Source organism: Mustela nigripes, chromosome 6, assembly GCF_022355385.1.
Source record: "Mustela nigripes isolate SB6536 chromosome 6, MUSNIG.SB6536, whole genome shotgun sequence".
Lineage (NCBI taxonomy): Eukaryota > Metazoa > Chordata > Mammalia > Carnivora > Mustelidae > Mustela > Mustela nigripes.
In genome coordinates this window covers 79,356,094-79,380,903 of record NC_081562.1, presented here as the reverse complement: position 1 = coordinate 79,380,903, position 24,810 = coordinate 79,356,094, and positions in this window count along the sequence as shown.

Below are 24,810 nucleotides of genomic sequence, written 5' to 3'. Positions count from 1 at the left end.
TGGAAGAAGGAGAGAACTGTTGAAAAGCAGTAAGGATTCTCTACTACCATAAGTGAGGAATTTTAGGTTCAGGAAGCTCTGAAAACGAAGATTGAAATATTTAATTGCTTTGATTAGTCATTGGAGAATACCAGTCATTGTAAATTTTTAATATAAAAATCACAATGTGGGGCACGTTGGGTGTCTCAGTCAGTTAAGTGGCAGCCTTTAGCTCAGTGTCCTGGGATCGAGTCCCACATCGGGCTACCTGCTGGGTGGGGTGTCTGCTTCTCCCTCTCTCTCTGCCTGCCACTCTGCCTACTCATGCTCTCTATCTCTCTGTCGAATAAATAAATATTTTTTAAAAAATCACAATGTGTTTACATATTAAAACCTACAATGCATCTCTTCAGCTTTACAATTGAAATACACTTGGAATAAGGCAAGAAACAATAAGTAAATAGTAAGAGTATAAGTAACTTCTAATTGTCTATTAACCAAACCACATCAAAGGTAAAGAAAATGAATTGCTCAAAATTATCTGAAATTAAAATAAAGCTCCTTAGTAAAGGGGAACTTTGCTACTTTTACATTATTGCTTTGAGTGTGGCTAAAATAAAGGAGAGGACATGACACTTGATTGAAACAAACTAGATGAACTAGAAATCCTGATGAGCATCATATAACAGAGAGTTGGGGCTAGTTGTGCTAGCAACAAAGAGAATAGAAATGCATAAACATGTGGCAGAATAAATCTTCACAATACTTACTGGATGTAACAGTGTTAGATACTGGATTTCTTTCATATGTGCACGTTGTGCATAAATAAATTTAAAATGAAGAAGAAATGTTCAGAAACTTATCTTCTATGTAAGTTTAAAGAGAATCAGTTCAAGAATGTTTCAAGTTTGTTGATTTCTCGCTTCTTTATTTGTATCACTTGTTTTCTACAGTTCTCTCCCCTTTTTGCACCTGCATTTGCAAGATATGAGAAGTATGCTATGCTGTCTTCCCCCATCCAGAAACACTGCTCAGTTTATACTTTATGAAGGGATGCGTAAGGCTTTTTTAGTGCTTTTATACTTGAAAAGATTGAATTCTCTAAGGTGAATTTCAAGCATATGTCATTTAATAAATAGTCGTGCTTCCTCATCAGTCTTAGCATTTTTCTCATCAGTCCTGCTTTGGAAATGTAACCAAAATAAAACGTTGGGGACAGTCTGAGGCATCTACTGCCCACTCCTTTCCTTTCTTTGCTTCTGGAAACAGCTGTGTTTTAGTACAAGGGAGGCTTTCTTGGTCTCTTCCTCCACAGCCAGGAGTTTATAATGTCGACATGTGTTTGTAGTGCACAAGTATTATCTATTGGTCATTAGCATTCTGTGCAATAAAATTAGCCTTCTTCCCAAACTATTCTTTTCTCTTTTCAATTAGAAGTGTAAATGAGGGGCACCTGGGTGGCTCAGTGGGTTAAGCCTCTGCCTTCGGCTCAGGTCATGATCTCAGGGTCCTGGGATCGAACCCCACATCAGGCTCTCTGCTCAGCGGGGAGCCTGTTCCCCCTCTCTCTCTGCCTGCCTCTCTGCCTACTTGTGATCTCTCTCTCTCTCTCTTTCTCTCTCTCAAATAAATAAATAAAATCTTAAAAAAAAAAAGAAGTTTAAATGAGTTGGAATTTATTCATCCTTTTCTTCATCTTTCCTTCGGCTTACGAGATGACAGGATGCAGATTTCCAAGAGCAATGAGCTGACAAAGACAGGAGAATGTGTTTTCTTTAGGTTTAGTGGAAACAATAGCTTCCCCTCCCCCAAAAGGAAGCCATAAAAAGTATATTTAGAAGAGTGAAGATCGGGAGTGGACTGAGGTTTTTGTGGGGCCTGAGGTTTATCTAATATGGGAGGACTGTTTCTTTAAGAATCAGAGTACAAAATATCTTTACAACCATGAAACAGATGACAGTGTAATCATGTTGATATGGCCCGTTTTGGGGTTTCAGAGGTGGCCTGTCCATATGAAAGGACCCACATCTTCTTTAGCCTCTAGTTGGTCTACCATATTGTTTCAGATGTACTTTTTAAGGTTTTGCCATTGATTGTATCGTACTTCACCCGTTCCCCCAATTAGACTACATGGACTTTCTAGGGCTAAGCATTAGCCCTGGCTTATGGATTAGAAGTTGGGCCAGTATGGCCCTGGCTTCAGACTATTTCTACGGAGCTTGTTTCAGTCCATGTGCTAGAAGTTAGAAGCTGCCCTTTTGTTTTCTAACAAGAGATCAGAAGGTCTCTTTCTGGAAGGGAAATGATTAGTGAAGAACATTCATCTTGTAAAGAAACATGTTAAATGGTGTCCATTCACCCTATACATATATTTTTTTTACCCTATACATATTGATTGGTCAATATGAACAAAATATCTCAAGTAGAAATCCAAATGCCATGAAATCTAAGCCACATATAACTTCTGTGAACTTCTCATAAGCTCCTCATAAGCTCATAAACAAGTAATTTCTTGACACTGGATAGGTTAATAGTATACATAGTTTAATTATAAAGTGTTGAGATTAATTTTTAGCTGAATACACTCATAATTATATTTTAAGTAAATCTTCCCCCCATTTAATGGAGTCATTTTTAGAAGTGATATGTTTATTCCCATATTATTGAAATATGTGTTTTTAGAATTTCCTATAGAATTTATTTTATAAATTCATTGTGTTTGTGTATATGTATGAATACATGTGAATATATACATATATACACACAAATATACATGTGCGTGCACACACACACACACACACATAGAATTTTCTCTTTTCTGGCCTCTATGAATAAAATTACAAAGTTCTACTATTGTGCTTAAATGTATTTATGTGAGAGAATAAAAAGGTAAAATAAATAAGAAGAAATAGGATATGCATGTATAGGAAGACTCAGTATTATCAGGATGACATTTCTGTCCATACTCATCTATAGTCAAGTACAATTCTAAGCCTTATTTTCAGATAATTGTGCTTTGGAATTTGAAGATAAAAAAGGGATTTTAAAGTGCATTTAGGGAAAAAATCGTGCAAAAATAGGAAAATTTTCAAAAGAAGAATAATGACCGGAGAATTTATTTTTTAAAATTTATCTTATTTTTTATGTTAATATAGGACTTCAGCAAATACCATGTATTATATTAATGTGTATTATGCAATTAAGTATGTATTATACTGGTGTATACAAGGCAGTGGAAAATAAGCCCAAGTATTTATTATGATTTAGTAGATCAATACAGTGGCACATAATGTCACTGGGCAGGGTCAGGAAATATAAATTATAACATTTAGTAGACACTCACTATGCACAAGGAGCTGCTCCAATCATTTGACACTATTTAATCCGCACCTCACAATAACCTTATGGGGTTGTATTAGTCCTGTTTTATAGATGTAGAAACTAAGATTTAGAGATATTAACTTGCCAAAGATCATAAAGGTGATATGAGGTGGGTTTTGGATCCAGGCAATCTGGTTCCCAACTTAGTATCTTAACCATTATGCATTACTGCCCACAGTGCCACTTGCCAGTGACAGATGCTAGTTATTTTAGAACATTGTCAGTATTACAGGCAAAATAATTTAAATTTTTTTTCCACTTTTTAAATTGCATTCTTTAATTACCAGTGAGAGAACTTATAAAGTATTCCATATGTAGGTATCTTTTTTGGGTAAATTATTTACTCCCCCTGATATGTTCAACTTTTATTTACTGATATATAAGAATTCTCCACATATTAAGGATATTAATTTTTATCTATCATATTAACCTTTATCTATCATATATATGGTTATAACCACACTCACATTAATTTCAGCTATTGAGCTTTTCATCTCTGATTGATTCTTTTTTTATGATTTCTCTTCGTTGAAACTCTCACTGAGATCCTCTACTCTTTTCTCAAGTCCAGTGGGTATCTTAATGACCATGACTTTGAATTCTTTATGGTGCATATTGCTTATCTTTATGTCGTTTAGCTCTTTTGCTGTGCCTTTATCTTGTTCTTTCATTTGGAACATATGCCTTTGTCTCCTCATTTTGTCTGACTCTTTGTGTTCTGTGTTAGGAAAATTGGCTACATTGACTCCCCTTGAAAATAGTGGCCTTATGAAGAAAAGGCTCTGTGTGCCCTGTAGCACAGTGTCCTTTGTTCACCAGAACCAGGCACTTTGGTGGGGTCTCCTATGTGTATTGTATGCACTGTTGTGGCTGAGCCTCATTTGCCTTCTGTCCAGTTAGCTGCAGTGGTCCACTTTGCCTGTTGTGGGTTGGGTTTGGTCCTGTGCTGTTCAGAGGCCTGTCTGGGGCTGCCTTGGGCTTGGAGTTGGGCAATATCAGCAATCAAACCAGGTGCTGACCTTCAGCCCATTTTCTGGGGCTGCAGAGCTACCACCCCGCAGGGTGTTCTCCTCTTGTCCCCTGAGAGGCTTTTGTTAGTGGGCAGGGCCAGTAGTCAGGCCAGAAGCCGGCCAGGGTTACCATCACACTGATTGGCAAGAGACTCTCTCTTCCCTCCCAAATATAAGGTTCCACGGCTGGGACTGAGAGTGTACTTTTGTGTGTGGTTATCTTCTCCTCTACCCAGAACAGGAGTCACTTTGGAGTGGAGTCAGTCTCTTTAAGTGGCTGCTTATTGGTTGAGACAAAGCAGGAGCTGCTTGGAGGGACTCCTGTTGGGTGGGTTGGATTTGTAGGAGAATGTAGAGGAGGAGGTGGCACCCACTGTTAGCCTGGTAGTGGGAGGGAGCTTGTGCTCTTTCCTACAGGTGTTGGACTATCTAGGCCATGGAGGTGGGGAGAGAAATGGTGTCTTCTAAAGATCCCTGTCCCTCCAGCACATGTTCTAGGATGTAAATAAATCTCCTTTATGTATACTCCAGGCACTTTTCAGAAAGTATATAGTACTGGGGTGCCTGGGTAGTTCAGTTGGTTAAGCAACTGATTCTTCACTTCAGCTTAGATCATAATGTCAGGGTTGTGATATCGAACCCCACATCAGACTCTGGGGAGTCTGCTTGAGATTTTCTCTCTCTTTCTCTCTCTCTTCCTCTGACCTTCCTGCTGCTCATGTGTTTTCATGCTCTCTCTCTCTCTGTCAAATAAATAAATAAATCTTTTTAAAAAAGATTTTGTTTATAAAATAAATCTTTAAGATTATAAAATAAATCTTTCTTTTAGAAGATTTTATTTATTTATTTGACAGAAAGAGAGAGAGATCACAAGTAGGCAGAGAGGCAGGCAGAGAGAGAGAGGGGGAAGCAGTCTCGCTGCTGAGCAGAGAGCCCGATGTGGGGCCTGATCCCAGGACCCCGAGATCGTGATCTGAGCCGGAGGCAAAGGCTTAATCCACTGAGCCACCCACGTGCCCCATAAATAAATCTTTTTTCAAAAGTATATAGTAGTATATACTTTTGAAAATTGAGATAAACTATATCCTTCTAAAGTATACAATTCAAGGGGTTTAAGTATATTCATGAAGTTACACAATCATTGCTACTGTCAAATTCCAGAATATTTCCCCAAAGAAACCTGTATCCATTAGCCCTCATTCCCAATTTCTCCCTCACTCCAGGCCTGGCAATAACTAACCTACTTTCTGTCTCTATGGATTTGCCTTTTCCTGAGTATTTGATATATTGACCTGTTGGCCTGGCTTCTTTGATTTAGCATAATGTTTTTAAGATTTCATGTTTCCATGTTGGGTCATGTTTCAGAACTTTATTTCTTTTTATGGATGGATACTATTTGTATGGATATACCATATTTTTGTTTACCCATTCCTTAGTTGATGGACATTTGGGCATTCTCCTCTTTTCTGTTGTTGTGAATAACGCTGCTGTAATATTCATCTACAAGTGTTTGTGTGGACATATGCTTTCAGTTTTCTTGGGTATATACCTAGGAGTGGAATTGCTGGGTTATATGGTAACTCTATATTTAACTTTTTGAGAAACTGCCAAACTATTTTCTAAAGTGGTCGCACCTTTTTAGAGTTCTATCTGCAATATAGGGGGTTCAAATTCTCTTCATCTTTAACAACACCCAGTATAGGATCTTGACAATATATTAAGTCTTCCAATCCATGAACAAAAGCTATCTTTTTATGCTTTAGGTCTTTAATTTGTCTCAATGATGTTTTCTAGTTTTAGTTTTTAGTACACAAGTATTCTACTTCTTTAACCAAATTTATTCCTGAGTATTTTATTATATTTTATTTACTGTAACTGGAATAGCTTCTGTTTTATTGGTATGTAAGTATGAGTTAATTGATGAAAAGGGGTTCCTGGGTGGCTCAGTTGTTAAACATCTGCCTTCAGCTCAGGTCATGATCCCAGGGTCCTGGGATTGAGTCCCACATCCGGCTCAATACCTCTCGGGAAGCCTGTTCTCCCCCCACCCCCGCTTGTGTTCCTGCTCTTGCTATCTTTCTCTCTGTCTAATAAATGAATGAAATCTTAAAAAAAAAAAAAAAGGTTAGAACTTCAAAAAAGATTTGATGAATAGTTTTGATAGGTTTTGTTGGTGTGTTTATAGTTTCTTACATGGTAGTTTAATGGTCATGATTCTACAAAAAAACCCCAGGATGTCACAACTTAAGAATTTTATGTGAAAAACCCACCAGACTATTTTGGTGTTTTATATTTATTAAAGTATAAATATATCTTTCTATTTCCACGTTAAGCTCATACTCAGTGTTTCCCAAAGTTCATTTTCTTCCTTTCTAGCTTAATGACTGTTTCCATATTTGCATGTTATTTAATACATTTTTAAAAATATAAAATTGCATGTAACACCCATTAATGAATCATTGAACACTGCACCAAAAACCAAAGATGTACGATACAGTGGCTAACTGAACATTAAAAAAATCAATCAATCAATCAAAAAAATTAACTAAATATATCTAAAAGGAAATTTTATATCAAAATTTTTAATGAAAATTTAGAGTGATATATAAATCACTTCTAATATACATTTATAAATACATTACTATTAAAATGTTCTTTCATGTACCACCTAAAATTATTTTTAAGTAATATAAGTTTGCTACTCTTTGGGAATCTCTGCAATAACCAGCTTATTATGGAGTGAATGAAACCAGCTTATTATAGATGAAATGGAAATTTCCCTAGAATTTATTTTATGGTGGCTAGATTGTTCCTTAGCGACATGAAGCAGAGATTTAGAGTCATTATCTGAATACATAGGCAAAAGACAAGAGTAAAAATTCCTCTGGTTTTTGCTCTTGCTTTTCTAGTGGTTACCTAAAGGATATCTATCAGTTAGTGATACTCTCATGAATAAAAAGTGCTCTCATTCAATGCTCCATGGATTACTTCATGCTGCTATCTGATAAATATGAATAATTTCCTTCTAGAGGGTAGGGATTGTGTCTGTTTAACTTGCTTCATACAGCATGCAACATAACATTATGTTCATTTGGGCACTTACTAAATGCAAGTTGATGATATAATGCATTTGTTAATCACCAATCATCCTGAAAAATAATGATGTACCCAGAGCTGATGGGTTCACCCCAGAGTTTTATTACTGAGGGTTGGACATTATTGAGAGGCCTCCACTTAAAAGGAAACACAGTAGAAAATTGTTCAGCTTTTTGACAAAAAAGAAGGAGCTTTTGTCTTTAAAAATTAAATTCTTTTTCAAAGCTAAGAATTACCTGAATGACTGTTTTACTTAGATGATAACAATATTTATTTAAATAACAACTTAAAGCATTTCATCTAGAAAAGAAAACACTTCATCTCTGGATTTCTAAACAACCTTTCAGTGAAAACCAGGACACAGGATCCTTGGCATGAAGAATTAGTTAAGGGCTAAGAGATAGGGAAACAGACTCTTGGCTTATCTCTTGACACTAGAGTGTTGAAACCATTAGAAAATCACCCAAGCTAGACTCATTCTACCACCCTATCTACCTGCAGGCCACTCCTGTACCAAATTCACAGCTCAGACCCACAGTGTGGGTCTAGGGATAATCTTCAAGAAGGGAAGAACTTTTTCACAGTTATTGTCTTGGTCTAGCAAGGCAGGGACTACAAGAGTACTTGTACTCTAACGAGGACTGCTAGAGAGACATAATTTATGTAATCTGATACTGAGCATAAAATTTTCTAGATGTAGTACCTCAGGGGGAAAAAAGGAATCAGTGAGGCCAAAGAAAGGTAAGGGGTTATCAATTAATAAACATAGAAGAGTATTTAAGGATCTTTATATCTAATATAAGTTGTGAATTAAATTATAGAAAGGCACCATACTGCTGTAGGTATGAAAGTTACATTTGAAATGAATTTTAGTGCGGTTTATAATTTACTTTGTTATTTTGTTGAACAATGAGAACCTTTTTACTGAGAGCAGTTCACACTACTGAGTTGTGACCTGCATTTTTCCACCTATAAAATGTATGTTCCTGTATTTCTTTTGATTTCATTGTAACCGTGATTGAAGAGTTGTTAGTTTGATTAAAAAGGTGATAGGTCATCTATCTGACTGGTAATCTAAATAGAAATTCCTGTCCAAATGAAACAGGAAACTCCTTGATCAAATGTCCAGACTAAAGGTAATGTAATTAGTTGTCTTCCTGTGGAAAATGCCCTTCATAATTTAAGGTGTTTGGATACTTGAATAAAGAATTTAGGATCAATAGAACAGTTGGTATTCCAAAATCCTTAAATGAAACATCTAAAACGCTATAAATTTGGTTTGTTTGTTCTTTTAAAGGCAAAGAAGTGGTTGTGGTATCAAAATGCAAAGTCAAGAGGCTGACCTGTTTTGCAAGAATAAAACTAAAACTAGAGAGCCACCGGTGTAGGTGGTGTATCCTCACAGATAAGCATGAGCCAGTTTTAGGACTACTAATATGGACTAAACGTGGATAGTCGCTGATCATTTCTTTGTGATTATTCACCTAACCCAAGCCTTAGATTCTGTGTAAGAGACTAAGGACTTGCTGTGATTTGGTAGTCCCTAGGCCAAGCTGAGTTAATGGTGGAATGCTAATTCCAAGGTGTTGGAAATAACCAAGAGATCCAAGAGTATTCCAGAGAACTAGATTTTCTTCTAGAGATACCAAAGGCTTTGAAATTGTGTATGAACCAAATTAAAGGGAGTGGCCATTTGCATTAGTGACAGTCTGTTTTAGAGAAGTATATAATCTTTAAACAAAGATGCTATAGTTAATACCCTAATCAAGAAATTGTAGCTCTAAAAGTAGAACTGTGTAATTGCTCCAATTCTTAATTTCTGAGCATATCTCTCCTTTTCCTTTTCCTTGTCCTGATATTTATTGTTGTCCTTTTCCTTTCTTTTAAATTAGAAATATTCAGAAAATAAAGAAATTAATAATTGCCCACAACCCATGATCTAGAGCTAATAGTTGTTAACAATGTTTTCCCTGTGTGTACTCTTGAAAAAGGCTATATAGGCAGCAGAAGTATTAGTTTCCTGTGGCTGCTGTAACAAATTGCTACAAACTGGGTGACTTAAAACAACAAGAATTTATCCCTTCATTGTTCTAGAGGATCTAGTCAGAAATCAGTTTCATTGGGCCATGACACTTGCAGGGACAGGCTCTGTTTCTTGACTTCTGGTTTCTGGTGCATACTGGCATTCCTTGGCCTGTGGCTCATCACCCCAGTCTTCACAGGCAGCATCTCCAAATCTCTCTGCCCCATCTTCACTTTGCTTTCTCTGTGTGTCTGTGTCCTATTTCCCTCAACCTCTCTTGTAGACAAACTTGTGATTACTTTTGGGACTCCTCCAGATAATCCAGGATGATCTTCTCATCTCAAAATCCTTAATTTAATCATATCTGTAAAGTCTTTGTCTTATAAGGTGGCGTTAATGGGTTCTGATATCTTTGGGGGACATTTCCAGCCTACCACACGTGTGGATATATAGACTGTTTAAATTGGAATGTAAAGTGTTACAGATAAAGTTAAAATCCCATTTGACCTCTCTTGCCAATTCTGGCCCACCTTACATTCCCCAAAGGTCACTACCATGTTTAGTTTGTCATTCTTCTAGTTCTTGCAAGAAACTTTTACCTCTGTCTAGATATATATCTATAGAAAGTGTGTGGCATTTGTTTGTTTGTTTGTTTGAGGTGTGTGTGTGTGTGTAAGCCACAAAATGTTAACAAGCTATTCTGGTCATTTAGCAGTTTGGCTACTTTTTACTCAAAATGTTTTTGGGATAAAATGTATTGATGCAGTTACAGACGTATATATTTTTATTGCAGCATTCATCTTAAATGTGTACCACATTTTATCCATCCCCCTTTCTGTAGAGGTTTAAGTTATTTCTCATTTTTCACTATTATAAACTCTGCCCCGGTACAGGTATCCTTCTGTACAGATGTGTTGCTATTGAAAAAGTATATGAAAGAAGATTTTTCCCCACAACTGATCTGTATACTATTTCAGATTATTAATATATCCAGACTCTGTTAGAGACTATTTGTGTGTATTATCTGAGGTAAAGTATTTTTTTCCATTTTGTTATCCAATTTCAAACATTATTGTCTCTTGCATACTTTCCCCATTTGCTTCATCTGCTTCATATAGCAGGACAGTTTATATGCATACATTTGCTCACTGTGTCTTTATTCTTTACTGTGAAATATTTTTCATATTAAGTCATTCTCTTTACATTTCTCCATAGCCCTTGTCTACACTTGACCTGCTCATTTGTTCAGAATCTCTTTCTTGCCACCATTATATAATCTCTACTGATTTGTTCACCTTTGCATCCCAGCACATAGAATAATAGTTGGCACATAGTACATGCTCAGTAAACATTTACTGAATAAACTGAATAAATCAATGTTTAAATTGGCCAGCTTCTATAGTCACAGAAAAATGTTATATTAGCTCTCAAATTTGGATATCAAAATAAATTTAGTGAAGACACTGATTTATTAAAAAAAAAAATGTCCTATACTATCAAACTTTTGCCCCCAGACAACTTTACTCTTATACTTTAGAAGTTATGTATATTATGAGAAATTGTATAGGAACTTTAGAAAAAAACTTGGGAAAATAAAGAGACACAAGTTACATATAATGTCATCATTGTGAAATAACTACTATTAAAATATCTTTAGAAATTTCTACATCTGATCTATTCTGCCATATTTTATTGACAATTTTCTATGTCATCATCACAAAGGAAAGGTTATATCTCAAATATGCTATATTTTAACAATGTATAATATAATTTCAGTTTGTGCTTCTTCTTTTCTCTTTGGCCTTAAGATGTATTTTTAAATCTGTACCTCATAAGAGGACAATAACTTTACTACAGCCTAACATTCTTTTTATCTGGCTACGTTTCCACTATTTTTTTTTAAAGCTTTTATTTATTTATTTGACAGACAGAGATCACAGGTAGGCAGAGAGGCAGAGAGAGAGAGAGGAGGAAGCAGGCTCCCTGCTGAGCAGAGAGCCCGATGCGGGACTCGATCCCAGGACCCCGATATCATGACCTGAGCCGAAGGCAGCGGCTTAACCCACTGAGCCACCCAGGCGCCCCGTTTCCACTATTCTAATATCCTGGAATTTCTTGAATTATACATGTTTACTGTAGTTGGTATCATGACTCATTTTCTTTGTTCTTAATCCCATTTCTTTAAAAAAACTGTGTCATCAAGTTCATCATGTCCATATCTCACAGATGTTCTACATTTTCATCCCTTGGGCTAGCTTTATTCTCTCCCTGAAACATCTGCAAATTTATTATGTATTTTCTTTTTTTAAAAGATTTTATTATTTATTTATTTGTTTGACAGACAGAGATCACAAGTAGGCAGAGAGGCAGGCAGAGAGAGAGAGGGAAGCAGGCTCCCCGCCGAGCAGAGCGCCTGATGTGGGGCTCAATCCCAGGACCCCGGGACCAAAGGCAGAGGCTTTAACCCACTGAGTCACCCCACACCCCTATTATGTATTTTCAAGATCTGAAGAGGTGTATTTTTTTACATATGGGAGAAAAAAATCACTATTTTTGGTAAATCATTAATTTATTAGTTTATTATCCTGAACCATTAGTCTAAACTTCTGTGGTTAAAGAACATGACCATTTTCCTTAAGTATGACAGTATTCATAGCTCAAAGAACAAAAGTAAAGGCAGAAGAGATCCTTGGGTCTCAGTTAAAAGATCTACCTGAAGTCTGAAATAAAAAGAAATTCACACCAACGATTGTTAAAATTGAAGTTGTTGGGGAGAAGAATATCATAAAAATAAAATTTATTTTGTTTAAACAGTGAACTAATTTTTATTTTAAAAGGCTATATAATAAGCTCATTCACACACATATTTTTCATTAATCTTACACTATACCTTATGTCCTTTTAAAGTAGTTGAAATGATCCCGTCTAGTCAAAGCAATGTTGTCAGTGTATTATTCCATTTATAGCATGTTTTCAGAAAGATAACGGGTCACAGATGATGACATGAATCCTCGTGAACTATTTTCTTATAAAAAGAGTTCATGACTCTTCAAGATAAGTGATTTTATCATGGAAATAAAGAATAGTACAGGAGATCCTATTTCAAAAATAAATTTTCATCTATTTTGACATTTAAAATGAACATTTTTCTGATAATAGATTTTTTTAAAGATAAAAGGCAACGTATAGTATGATTACAGATGTCCAAATTAATGTGAAGAGTGTGTTCCAAAGAAGAGAGATGTTTGAAAGAGACAAAGTTATCTTCATCTCCTTTAGAAACATCAAAAACGGTTGTAAGAAATCTGTTTCTTAGATTTTCCTAGGACTGTGTGACCTTGAGCTAGCCAGTCATTGTACTTTCTTATTGCCAAAGGAATATAGATTAATATTCAGTGAGAAAAAGATTCTTAGAAGCTTTAGAATAAAATGTATAATTATAGTTTGATGGTAAGTGTTGCAGTAAAGGTCAACTTGTGGCCATCTGTCTTTTCATAATCAATATCTTAGATCTATATCTTAACCATGGACCACTATTTTCACTACTTAAGAGATTTGATCACAGTTTGTGATTTCCTTCTCGCTCATGACTCTCTAACCTTTTCTTTAATGTTAATCTCCTCTTTTGTAATAGCTTTCCTGGAAATCGACGGATCTGCTCCACCTCTTCCTTGTTTCCCACAGCTATGCTTAGTTATACCACTGAGCTTTAATTTCTTTGCTGCCTACTTGGCACACAGACAATGTATTACAGCTCCTGGACTGTCTGTTAATTCAACCATCTTCTCTTCACACAAGCCAAGCCCGGCTTCGGTGATGACAGGTTGGCCACACACCAAGGTCTCACATTTAGTTATTCTTGCCTGGTTATTTGTCAAAAAGAATGTACCACATACAGTTCATTGGGAAAAGATTATCTACTGTAATGAGCTAAAGCAGCAATAAATTTTACAATGTAGCAGTGAAGAATCTGATTGTTTATTGATTAAAACTAGAAAAAAAATACCATCATGACTGGTAAGTTAAAGTCACGCAATGGAATTGGTGGGATTTCTGACAGTACTCTCACATAGCAAAACCAAAGTTTTCATTTTTATGCTTTTCAGGTTTATATAAAAAGCCATTCTGATTTGTACCGTAATTCTTTGAGTTAGATATTTTTATAAACTTCATTTACCATTGATGGGCCTAAGGCTTAAAGTTTAATGACTTGTTCCTGGAAGTACACCTAGCAAATTGCAGACAGGGTCCCAAATTCTGGTACTTGACATTTCAATGACAGCATGCCCACCTTAGGAGTTAACAGATAAGATATAAGTTTTGTTATAAGAGGAGAAAAAGGGAGGCGAAGATTAGATTTCACCTAACCCCTCATTTTTTTCCCCTTTTTTACTTGGCCAGAAAAATATCTTCTACCATTCTAAAATATTGCCAGAATGTATTCTTTTGGGGGGTGGGGTGGAGGGTGGTTTCAGGCTTTTCTATCCATCTCCATTAGAATGGGTTAATTTATTACAGTTGTTCCTTCAGTGTAGCCATTTTGGAAGAACTTGAGATTTTTGGCAGTTAAGAACTAAGAAAGTCCATTTTAATAGGAAACAGAGATTTCCCTTGAAGAGGGTCTGGAGCCATGACTGGGAAGATGGGGAGGGAGAAAGGTGTGGGAGTTGAAAGAGTATGAAAAGGAGCCATTAGCCATTCTCTTCTGTGCTGAGGCCCAGAGAAGAAACCTCGGATGGAAGGAAGGCAAGACGAGGCTTAGTAAGATGATACTCTGATTCCGTTTTCTTTCCTGTCTCATTCATCTTACCCTGGTTCTGCTAGGAAAGTCGTTGTCAAAAGATAGGGTTTCATGGCAGAGCACTTCTGTTCGTGTCAGTTAAGAGAACAATCTGTTGCGGTTAAGATTGACAGGGGTGAACGGAGGTGGGTGGGAGGCAACGTCAGTAGCTGCCACTTGTGCTTTGTTTTGTCATTAATGGGAAACAGACAGTCCAAACACCTCTTGTAAATGTTCAAATTTACCTCAGTCAGACATTGTAGGCACTATTATGGCCTCCTTTATTCTGTCTTGAAACTATGAGTATGCAGACCCTTTCAAAGAAGGTATCAGCATTTTTACAACATGTTTCATTCTATGAAGAGTTATCTGAATAGAGATTAGTGAGCTCCTTCTTAGGATCAGGTTACATGCCAGGGCACATATTTGCCTTTCACAGCCCCTTCAGAGTGACCTAAAGGGCAGCTGGGCATTTTATATAGGAAGACAGAACTTAGAAGAATGGCCACATGTTTGGTGAATGAATTGAAATACAATGAAGGAGTTACAGAGTCTATTTCAATCTAATAACTTTATATCCTTTAAACATGAACATTTATTTAAAATCCCGAACTATTCCTTTTCAGGTAGAATAACCTTTCCACACAGGTTTTTCCCATTCACCAAGTTATTTTTTCCTATTTAGAAAATTTCATTCCTTAGTGAATCATATTTATTTGATGAGAGGTTTACATAAGCACTAGAGATAAGCTAGAGAATAAAGAATATATTCTGTTGTCAGACAATGTCTTTAAAATATTTTTAGAGGGGCGCCTGGGTGACTCAGTTGGTTAAGTGCTGCCTTTGGCTCAGGGACCTGGGATGGAGCCCCATATAGCGGGGGGAGGGGGGGCTTGGCTTAGCAGGGAGTCTGCTTCTCCCTCTCCCTCTGTCCCCCAACCAACTCAGAGAGACAGAGAGAGAGAAAATCTTTAAAGAAAAGAAAATATTTTTAGAAAGACTTGGAAGTTTAAAATAAATTTCCTGAATTTTCATGGTTGGTTTTCTCCAATTTTGTGATGTACTAGAATGCACTAGGCACCCCGAAAGGTCATAAATTTTTAACATCTCAGAACTCTTGTGGTTAATATTCTGTACTTTCTCTGTAATTACTGGCTTGCATATTCGTGTGTAGTTTAATTTAGGACAAAGGGACAACCAGGGAAAGGCCTTGGGCTATTTGGTCGGGATGATAACCACATTCTTACTTCACCTGTTGAAAGGGCTAATTGTGAGTTGCTTCCAGGAAGAAACTATCCCAAGTTCTGTTTTGTGTATGAGGTTGAAGCCTTGGTGATCTTTTCCTCTTTTCAATACTGTTATTTATTTTAAGGATAGTAATACAACTCATTATGCATTTCAGGTCATTTAAAATGTTTCAGTGAGGCGCCTGGATGGCTCAGTGGGTTAAAGCCTCTGTCTTTGGCTCAGGTCATGATCTCGGTCCTGGGATCGAGCCCTGCATCAGGCTCGCTGCTCAAGCAGGGAGCCTGCTTCCTCCTCTCTTTCTCTGCCTGCCTCTCTGCTTACTTGTGATCTCTGTCTGTCAAATAAATAAATAAAAATCTTTAATAAAAATAAATAAATAAATAAAGTGTTTCAGTGGAAGGTACAATAAGAAGCAATTTTAACTAATTCAGATTAAAGCAAATTAATTAAATCAGAATTTCTGATAACATACTAGCATATATTACTTTTATATTTAGACTTTAAATTTTTGGTAATAAGCAAATTTGCAGTAAAAGAGTAGATGATATCCAACCAACTTACAAAGTAAAATGTTTCTTCAAAGGTTTAGCATAGCAATTATGGATATGCAAATTATTTTGCTAAATAAAAATATTGCCTATGTGAAAAAGCTGAATAGTGTCTATTTAGAAATATATTCAAGTAGTTCTCCCTCATATATATAAGCAGTAAATCTGCATTCCCTTTAAATATTTCTGAAACACTGTTTTGAAACTGTACTTCAAACAGTCTGGACACCCCTTGGGTCCATGAAGGAAAGATGTGAAATGATCAGAGGAGGAAGGATCCAAAGAGGCAGAAAAATAATGATTGGAAAGCCAGAAGGGATTATTGTCAAGGTTTTCAAGGGACTAGTTTTGAGAAACAGTACATGTGAACAGGTTAATGCAGCAGAAAGTTCTGGTAAAATAAAGGCTAGGAAGATTACATTGCATTTGTCAGTTTGGAGTTCGTTGGTCACCTTTCTAAAAGTAGTTTGGGTGGAATGGTATGGTTGACAATCAGATTGTCGATGCTGATAGACAAAAGGAGAAGTGAAAAATTAGATCAGGATTAATTTTTTTTAAGTCTGGATGGTTTAAGGAAGGCAGTAGGGTGAGAGAGGAAATTGCATGGTTAAGGGAGAAGTTTTGAGGAAAAGAGGCAATTGAGCATGTTTGTATGTAGTGGGGGAAAGCCCATTGTCAGGAGAGAAGATAAAAAGAAGGGAGAACAGGGGTAATCAATAAACACTTATTGAATACCTGAATTCCTTTATCTTATTAGTACAAATGAAGTTACACAAACAAGCAGCTTCTTCTTCTTCTTTTTTTGAACTCTGTTTAAAGTTTAAAATTAGGACAAGATAAAAAGAATATCTAGGAGTTACAAAGCTGTATTTATGTCTGAAGTTTATTGATGTTGGAATTAAACTAGTTTGAAAACCTACATCTATTATTGTTTTTCCTTACCAGATTTCATCCAGTTGGGAAGTATTTCCTATTTCCTCTTCTGAGGATGAGTTTGGATAAGATTAATATTGATTCTTAGTTATTTGCTAAAATTCACCAATAGCCACTGGTAACTAGATTTTTCTTTTGGGAAGATTTTTATTATCATTCAGTTTATTTAATAGATGTAGAAATATGTATTTAATGAACAGGACAATTCAAAGTTTCTGTTTTTTTCTGTGTTGATAAGCTGTGTTTTCTAAAAATGTGTCAATTTTCCTTAACATTTCAAATTAATTGGCACAAATTTTTCAGTAATTTTTATTATCTTCAAATAGTAGTAGAAACTATAAATCATTCCTCATATTGGTAACTTGTATATTTTTTACTTTTTTCTTGGTCAGTCTTTACAGAGATTTATAAATTTTCTTAGTCTTTTCAAAGAACAAACTTTCGGCTTTGTTGATTTTTTTCTATTATAGGGTTGTTTATATTTCATTGGTTTCTGCTCTTTAGTATTTCCATTCTTCAGTTTTCTTTGGATTTAACTTGTTACTGTTTTTTCTAACTTCCTAGGATTTACACTTAGATAATTTATTTTAAGTCTTTATTTTTTCTGATATAATCAACATTTAAGGACATAATTTTTTCTTTAAGCATAGTTCTACTTGCAGCCCACAAGTTTTGAAATACCATATTTTCATTATTATCTAACTTAAAATATTTTCAAATTTATGTATTTTTTTTTAACCCATTAGCTATTTAAAAAGTGTTTTCCTAAGTTTCAAAATATTTGAGGTTTTTAAAGATGATTTTTTGGTAATGATTTCTAGCTTAATCCTACTGTAGTATAGAACTTCTATGAAATCAGTATTTTAAAGTTTGTTTGGATTTGCTTTGTTACTTAGCATATTGTCAATTTTGGTAAATATTTTATGTACACTTAAAAACAATGTGTATTCTGAAGTTTAGGGTACAATGTTCTTCATGCATCATTTAGGTCAATGTTGATAATTGTGTTATTCAAATTATCTACATCCTTACTGCATGTGTGTATTCTAGTTCTGTCAATTGCTGAGAGAAGTGTGTTAAAATCTTCCATCCTAATCACATATTTTTATGTCCATCAAATTTTGTTTTTTTTCAAATTTTGCTTTATGCATTTGAAACTATATTACTATGGGCATACAGATTTGAATTTTACATCTTTCTAGTGGACTGACACATAATGAGATGTCTCTTTTTATCTTTAGTACCACTTCTGCCTTAAAGTTTATTCTGTATGATATAGCCTAATATATTGTCTTCTTATATATAATGGTTGCCTGGTATATTTCTGTCTACTTAAAAAAAAAAACTTTGGGGGCATTTATGCTTTAATGTGTATCTTGTAAACATATAGTTGTTATTTTATCTATTCTAATAATCTTTGAATTTTAATTGAAGTATGTATTTCTTCTATAGTAAGGTAATTATTGTTGTATTTAGCTTAAATCTTTAAAATATTTTGTGTTTTGTTTTCCCTTTTTCTCTCCTTTCCTTTTTTCTTTAGGGTTAACCAAGTGATTTGTATCATTCCATTTTTTTGTTTTTAATCTATGTGTATAAGAAGAAAATGGATAAGCCATTTTACTCATTTTATACTTTGAATACTATCATGGAATCACTTTTTCTTGACTTACATTTTTTAATAGATACTGTAAAAAAATAAAGCTATCTATTTTGCTTAGATTTCTGAAAAATTACTTGGACAATTTATCACAGAATTTTCTGTTGCTTTCAGGTGAGATCAGTGAAGTTTGCCATTTGGATCACATTTCAGAAGGGTCATTTCAAAACAAGTAGAGAGTCATGACAAAAGTAAAGTATGCGTATTTGACCTTTGATTTATATTGAAGGTGAGAGGAGATTATGATTGAACTTGATATTGTCAATGAATTGCTAAGATCTGAGTTCCTTTTATAAGAATAGGGTAAATCAATAGGGTAAAAGATAAAAAGAAAAGTTAAAATAGCTACTGTATTATTTGCAAAGTAAATAATTATGGAATAACATGCATATAACTACCTAAACAATTTAAATGTCAGTTGCTCCTTTAAATACTACAGAGGTGAATAAGTAATTTTTGTGTATCTTGGTTCTTATTTTCTCTGTTAAATAATTGGTATTAAGGGCAATGTTAGGAGTATAGAAGTTTTTCTTTTGTTTCAATGCTTTTTTTCCTACTAGACTCTAGGCAAATTTCTAAAAATATTTGTATCTATCTAAGCAGGGTATCTAAATGCACTGCATTTTAGAATTTTGATTAATTCTGTCCATCTGCTTGGAATACAGAAGGTGATTATTAAGTAAACCAAACTGAATTTATGTTATTTGTGAGTATCTGAAATTTCCAGGGTTTTTTTGTCTTAAATCATCTAATTCAGTAGAGGTCATTTGAATTTGAATTGTAATTGAAGACTTTTCCCACCTAACCCTTAAATTTGGCCTTAATTTCATCACCTATCGGTTAAGAGTCTATAAAATGTTCACATGTGGCTGCTTCTGTGAGGTGAGGAATGTCCAGTATGTTTAGTTTCCTTGGAACCAGACACTCCCCATCCTGAAGAAATTTTCGTTTATTGATGGTGAGGAACAGAAATGGTATAAATAGAGATTATTTTCCCTTCTCTTTTATTCCTTCATCCCATCCCCAAATGAGCCTAAACAACAAACTGATTAAAGTCTTCTAATACAAGAGATATGTTAAGAAAGACATACCATTGAGAATTAAAAAAAAAAAATCTCTAAACACCACAATACATACTTAATAGACCCTTATCTCACACTTACCATGTATCAGAACCTGTGCCAAACATTTCCAAAATGTTAACTCATTTTGAACTTTCTAACACCCATAGGAGGTAGATACTGTTATTATTATTATTCACGTTTTACATATGAGGAAACTGAGAGGTTGAAAAACATGACCAAGGTCACAAAGCCTCTAGAATCAAGGTGGAATTTAAACCTTCAAATCTGTGTTATTAACTGCTTCTTGTGCGGCATCCCAGTAAATGATGCTGCATTTATTACATTATTTTAAGTAAAAAAACGATGACCTGGAGAATCTGTGTTTATAGTGAGTTCTTTGCTTTATGATTAGTGTGTAACTCACTGGTGCATTTTCCTTATTAGATTGTATTAAGGGCAGAAACATTATCGTTTCTTTGGATCCTCTGAGATTCTTGGGCAAACACACCATAAGCATTTAACAAATGTATACTAAATAGAACCTTATTTGCAGATGAATTAATAGTCCCTTGTCACAAACCTTGTCTTGCCCTGAATTAGGCCTTTAACTTCTCAGAGTGCCTAATTCCCCACCAGTTAGAATCAGTATAAGACCACCATATTGAACATCTCCAGGAGGTGCCCCTCACATAGCACACATGGCAGATTGCACATGTGGCCAAATTCATTGGTCCTGCTGTACAAGCCAACATTCCTTGGTCTGGGTCATTAATTTTGAATGACTGCCTGACTGCATTGATGAAGACAATATATGCTAGTAACCCCAAGGAAGTGAACAGAACATGTGATGGAGGTAATTGCAGTGAGTAATTTTCTCATTCACTGAGACACTGTAACATACTGGTTAAGGACTGAGGTCTAGATGTAGAATAACCAACTCAAATCCTGATCAAATTCTTTACCTGCTGGTGTCCTCTGGCAAATCTAACATCCAACACTTCAGAGTTCTCACTTAAAAATGGAAATATTGATTCCTCCCTCCTCAGATTTTTGTGGAGACTAAATGAGTTAAAGAAAGAAAAGTGTTTAGAATAGTGCCTCTTAGTATGGATTCAACAAATGTTAACTATATTTAATTTAAAATTATTATAAATATAACAACTATATTATCTAAAGTTAAATATGTTGTATTGACAATGACTTAATCTTCCTGGTCCTATGTTTCCTCATTTTTAAATGGAGACAAGGAAGTAGAAGATGAGGTGGGTGAGGTAGGGTAGAATCAAGAGGGTGTGAAGGTGGGGATGAAGGAGGATGAATTGAGATCAGTGTTTATCAAGCTTTTGAATTTCACGACCATTGAAATGTGTGTATACACATACATACATACGCATATATGTTGTATTGGGGATTGATTTGCTACAAGGACTCACAGAACTCAAACTAAAATCAGCAGCAGAAAAAGGTGCAGAGGGTGGAGACTGGAAGAGACAAGATTCAAGCTTTCCATTGTGCTCTCCCATTGGGGTTGCACAGATGGCAGGCAGGGCTTAATGCTCCCAGCGAGGACATGGGACAACACGTCTGGCCAACCAGGAAGTACACGGGATCCTTGATGTCCAGGCTTGGTACTGGGGTTAGTCAGATTGTCTTGGAGTCAGAAAGTCATGGAGCCTGCCCTTGTGACTGACCTTGGGTACTCAGTCTGCTGTCCATTCCAGAAGTTAAATTCAGACAGCATGGCTGAGGGTCTTAGGCAAATGAAAATAGGCACTTACCAATAAGTCACATTTTTTTCAGAAAGTATCTGGTGTGGTCCAAGGCCCAAGTGTACAAGATCACTTGGTTAGGCAGGATATTTTCAGGACTTACAGGTTATTTCCCAGGAGCCAAAGGAGGACCCTTCGAATGCAGGGTTTGGACAAACCAGGCCTGAGTTAACCTTTACTGCACATACATAAATATGTATATATATGCAAATATATACATATATGTTTATATATACACACACACACACATATTTAAAGTTTTGGTGAGGGTGAGTATAGGAAAAAATTATTATCGACTTTTAAATTTTGTAAAGTAAGCCATTAGTAACTATATTCTACTACCCTCATCATTTCATAAAAAATGACCATTTTAACAGCAAAAAAGGGAGGAAGGACTTAATTGTAGAAGAATGTTCTTACCATGAAAAGACATTTATACACATGCATGTACACATAGAGAAGGGAAATGTTATTAAAATGTACACATTTATAATATAAAGCCTTATAGTATCCCTATATATAATTATTTCCACAAATAGTTGTCAGTTTGGGAGTCTGTATTTAATTATGTACCACAAAGTAGATCTTATTTAACCACAGCTTTCCTTTCATAGCTTTTTCCTATACTATTTATTTTTTCACAGATTAATGTTTAAAAAATGCTATTTCACTTAGGAATGTTGATCAAAATAGAAAAAAAGGTATTTTATTTGAAATGTTCTGGGAAAACTGAGAAAGTCTGAGCAGTGATTGCCCCATGGTTTTGCCTACAGTTGGGGTGACTGGTCCATGAGGGCTGCATGAAGGAGGCTCAAGGGTTCTTACGCTGAGAACCGTGAGCTTGGCAGTGGGGAAGGAGGTGTGCAGCAACTGCCTCAAAAGGAGCTGTCCAGAATTTCTCTGAGAAAAATGTTTTGGATTGGAACAATACTAGACCACAGAAAAATATTTGGAAACCACTGGGTTAGATGAGCTTTTTGAGTTCTACTGAAAATTACCTGATTTTCAGTAGGGGGAATACAAATTAAAAAAAAAAAAATAGACATTACCTTTAAGAGGTTTGCTATGTATCTTCAGAAACCAAACTAACAGGAATGAAAGAATACAAAAGAATTAAATGCCAAATGAATGGACTAACTATATAGAGACCAGAAGATTTTAGAATGATGGGAAGTCTGAGGGAAGATGTGAAATTTGATCTGGGCTAATCAACTAGGAGTAGAAGGAGAGATTGGCTTTCCGGGTGGGAGGAAGAGTGTGAGCTGAGGCAGAGACTATCAAAGATTGTTCCAGTGCTGGTGGTGGCTTTACCAGCTTAAGTGGAAAGAGTCTTACGGAACGGAAGAGTGAAAACAGTTTTGATTTCCTAGGGAAGGACCAAATTAGGGAGGTCTAGAAAGTCAGGCAGCAGAGTAAGACTGTGAATTGTGGTGAAGAGCACATATAGATTTTTGAGGAGGAGAGCGACTTAATTCTTTAGCCTTGGTCACTGCTATACACTCGACACCATCCATAAGCTCTGTAAGGAGTGAATATGTCAGATATCATCCATGCTGCTAAAGCCTGTACAACTGGCTCTCTGGGGGGAAAATAAGTCCTGATTCATAGCATTCCCTGGGATCTGTAATATAAATACACGCCCCAGAGCCAATTTGAAGTTATCAACATTAACATCAGGGGATTCAGAGTTGAGAAGAGATAGGCTCACCGTCTGTTCTTGCTAGCTGAGCTGGTGCAAGCCAGCTCCTGGCCCCCACCCCCGCGAATAATCCCAGCTCTCTTGAATTTGAAAAGTGGTATTCCTGTAAGATTCAGCTCACAATAGTGCTGAGGATGACGTGGCCCAGGGAGGAGATACCAGCCCCAAGCTGTTTCCCGGATCCAGAGAGCGCAATCAAAGGTGGCAACGGGAATGGGAAGCAGTGAGGAGAATGGAATCATTTTAGAGGAGGCAGTAGTGGGATTTGGAAACACAAGTGGGAGTGATGAAGGGAAAGCCAAAGATTGATTTCAGAGCCTTGAATTCAATATACTGGGAGGACTATTATTAGAAAAGGAGTGGCTAGCACATTAACTGTCCTAACCCTGGACTCTGGTGCCCTCTCACCCTAGCAGCTGAGGATCCTTTCCTTCTTTTTTTGGCTTAAACCTGTCCCAGGCTCTGGGACAACCCTGGCCTCTGCTGAGTAAGTTCTTAAAACCTTTAGAAGTGGCAGCTGTATGAAAAAAATGAACTGAATCCTGGGTTCAGGAGCGGAAGATGTGGTTTCCCATCCAGGCCCTAGTACTGCTAGCAATGCAACCTGGGACAGTTTGCTTCCGGCAGTGAGCTTTCAGTCTCCACGTGGGAACACACAGGATCATCATGATTCGCATAGCACTTTCATATATACCATCTCATTTAGCTTTCAAAACAAACTTGAACAGAAGACTATTTAGGGATTAAAATGCCCCATATTACTCATGAAGAAAATGCAAGTCTGGGACTTTGAAGACGTCCTTAGGACTTAGAGCGCACAATAGAAACAGGAATTCAGGTGTTTTTAATGCAGATATTGGTAATAGTTAAATTTTTTAAAATCTTAACTCTGTACCAGGGATTTTATATGTTTTATTTACATTATCTCGATTAATCTCACCATCCACTGTGAGCCTCTTTAGATCTGAGGTTTAGAACTTAGGCAAATGGCCCACATTCATAGAGCCGTTTAGTGAAAGCCCTTATTTTTTGCCATGATGTACTAGTTCTCTTCTTTTTTATTGTAACATATCAGATGTTATAATAAACTCCAGTTTGGATTGTTTTTGGTTACTGTTTTGGTATTCTCTAACTTTCAAGCTAAAGAAACAAGCCTTTGGTCTCACTTGAAATTAAGCATTTACTGGGGTCCCTGGATGGCTCTGTCAGTTTAGCATCTGCCTTCAGTTCAGGTCGTGATCCCAGGGTCCTGGAATCCAGCTGGGTCCTGGGATCAAGTTCTACTTCTGGGCCCCCTGCTCGCTGGGAGCCTGCTTCTCCCTTTCTCTCCATCTCTCCCCCTGATTGTGCTCTCTCTCTCTCTCATGAATAAATAAAATCTTAGAAAAACGAAATTAAACATTTGTAAAGATTGAATTTGAGAAATAAGACAGATCATAGGGGAAAAAATGAAACAAGAGAGGGAGAAAAAGATGAAACCAGAGAGGGAGACAAACCATAAGAGAATTAATCTCAGGAAACAAACTGAGGGTGGCTGGAGTGGGAGGGGGTAGGAGGGATGGGGTGCCTGGGTGACAGACATTGGAGAGGGTATGTTTTATGTTTAGTGCTGTGTATTATGTA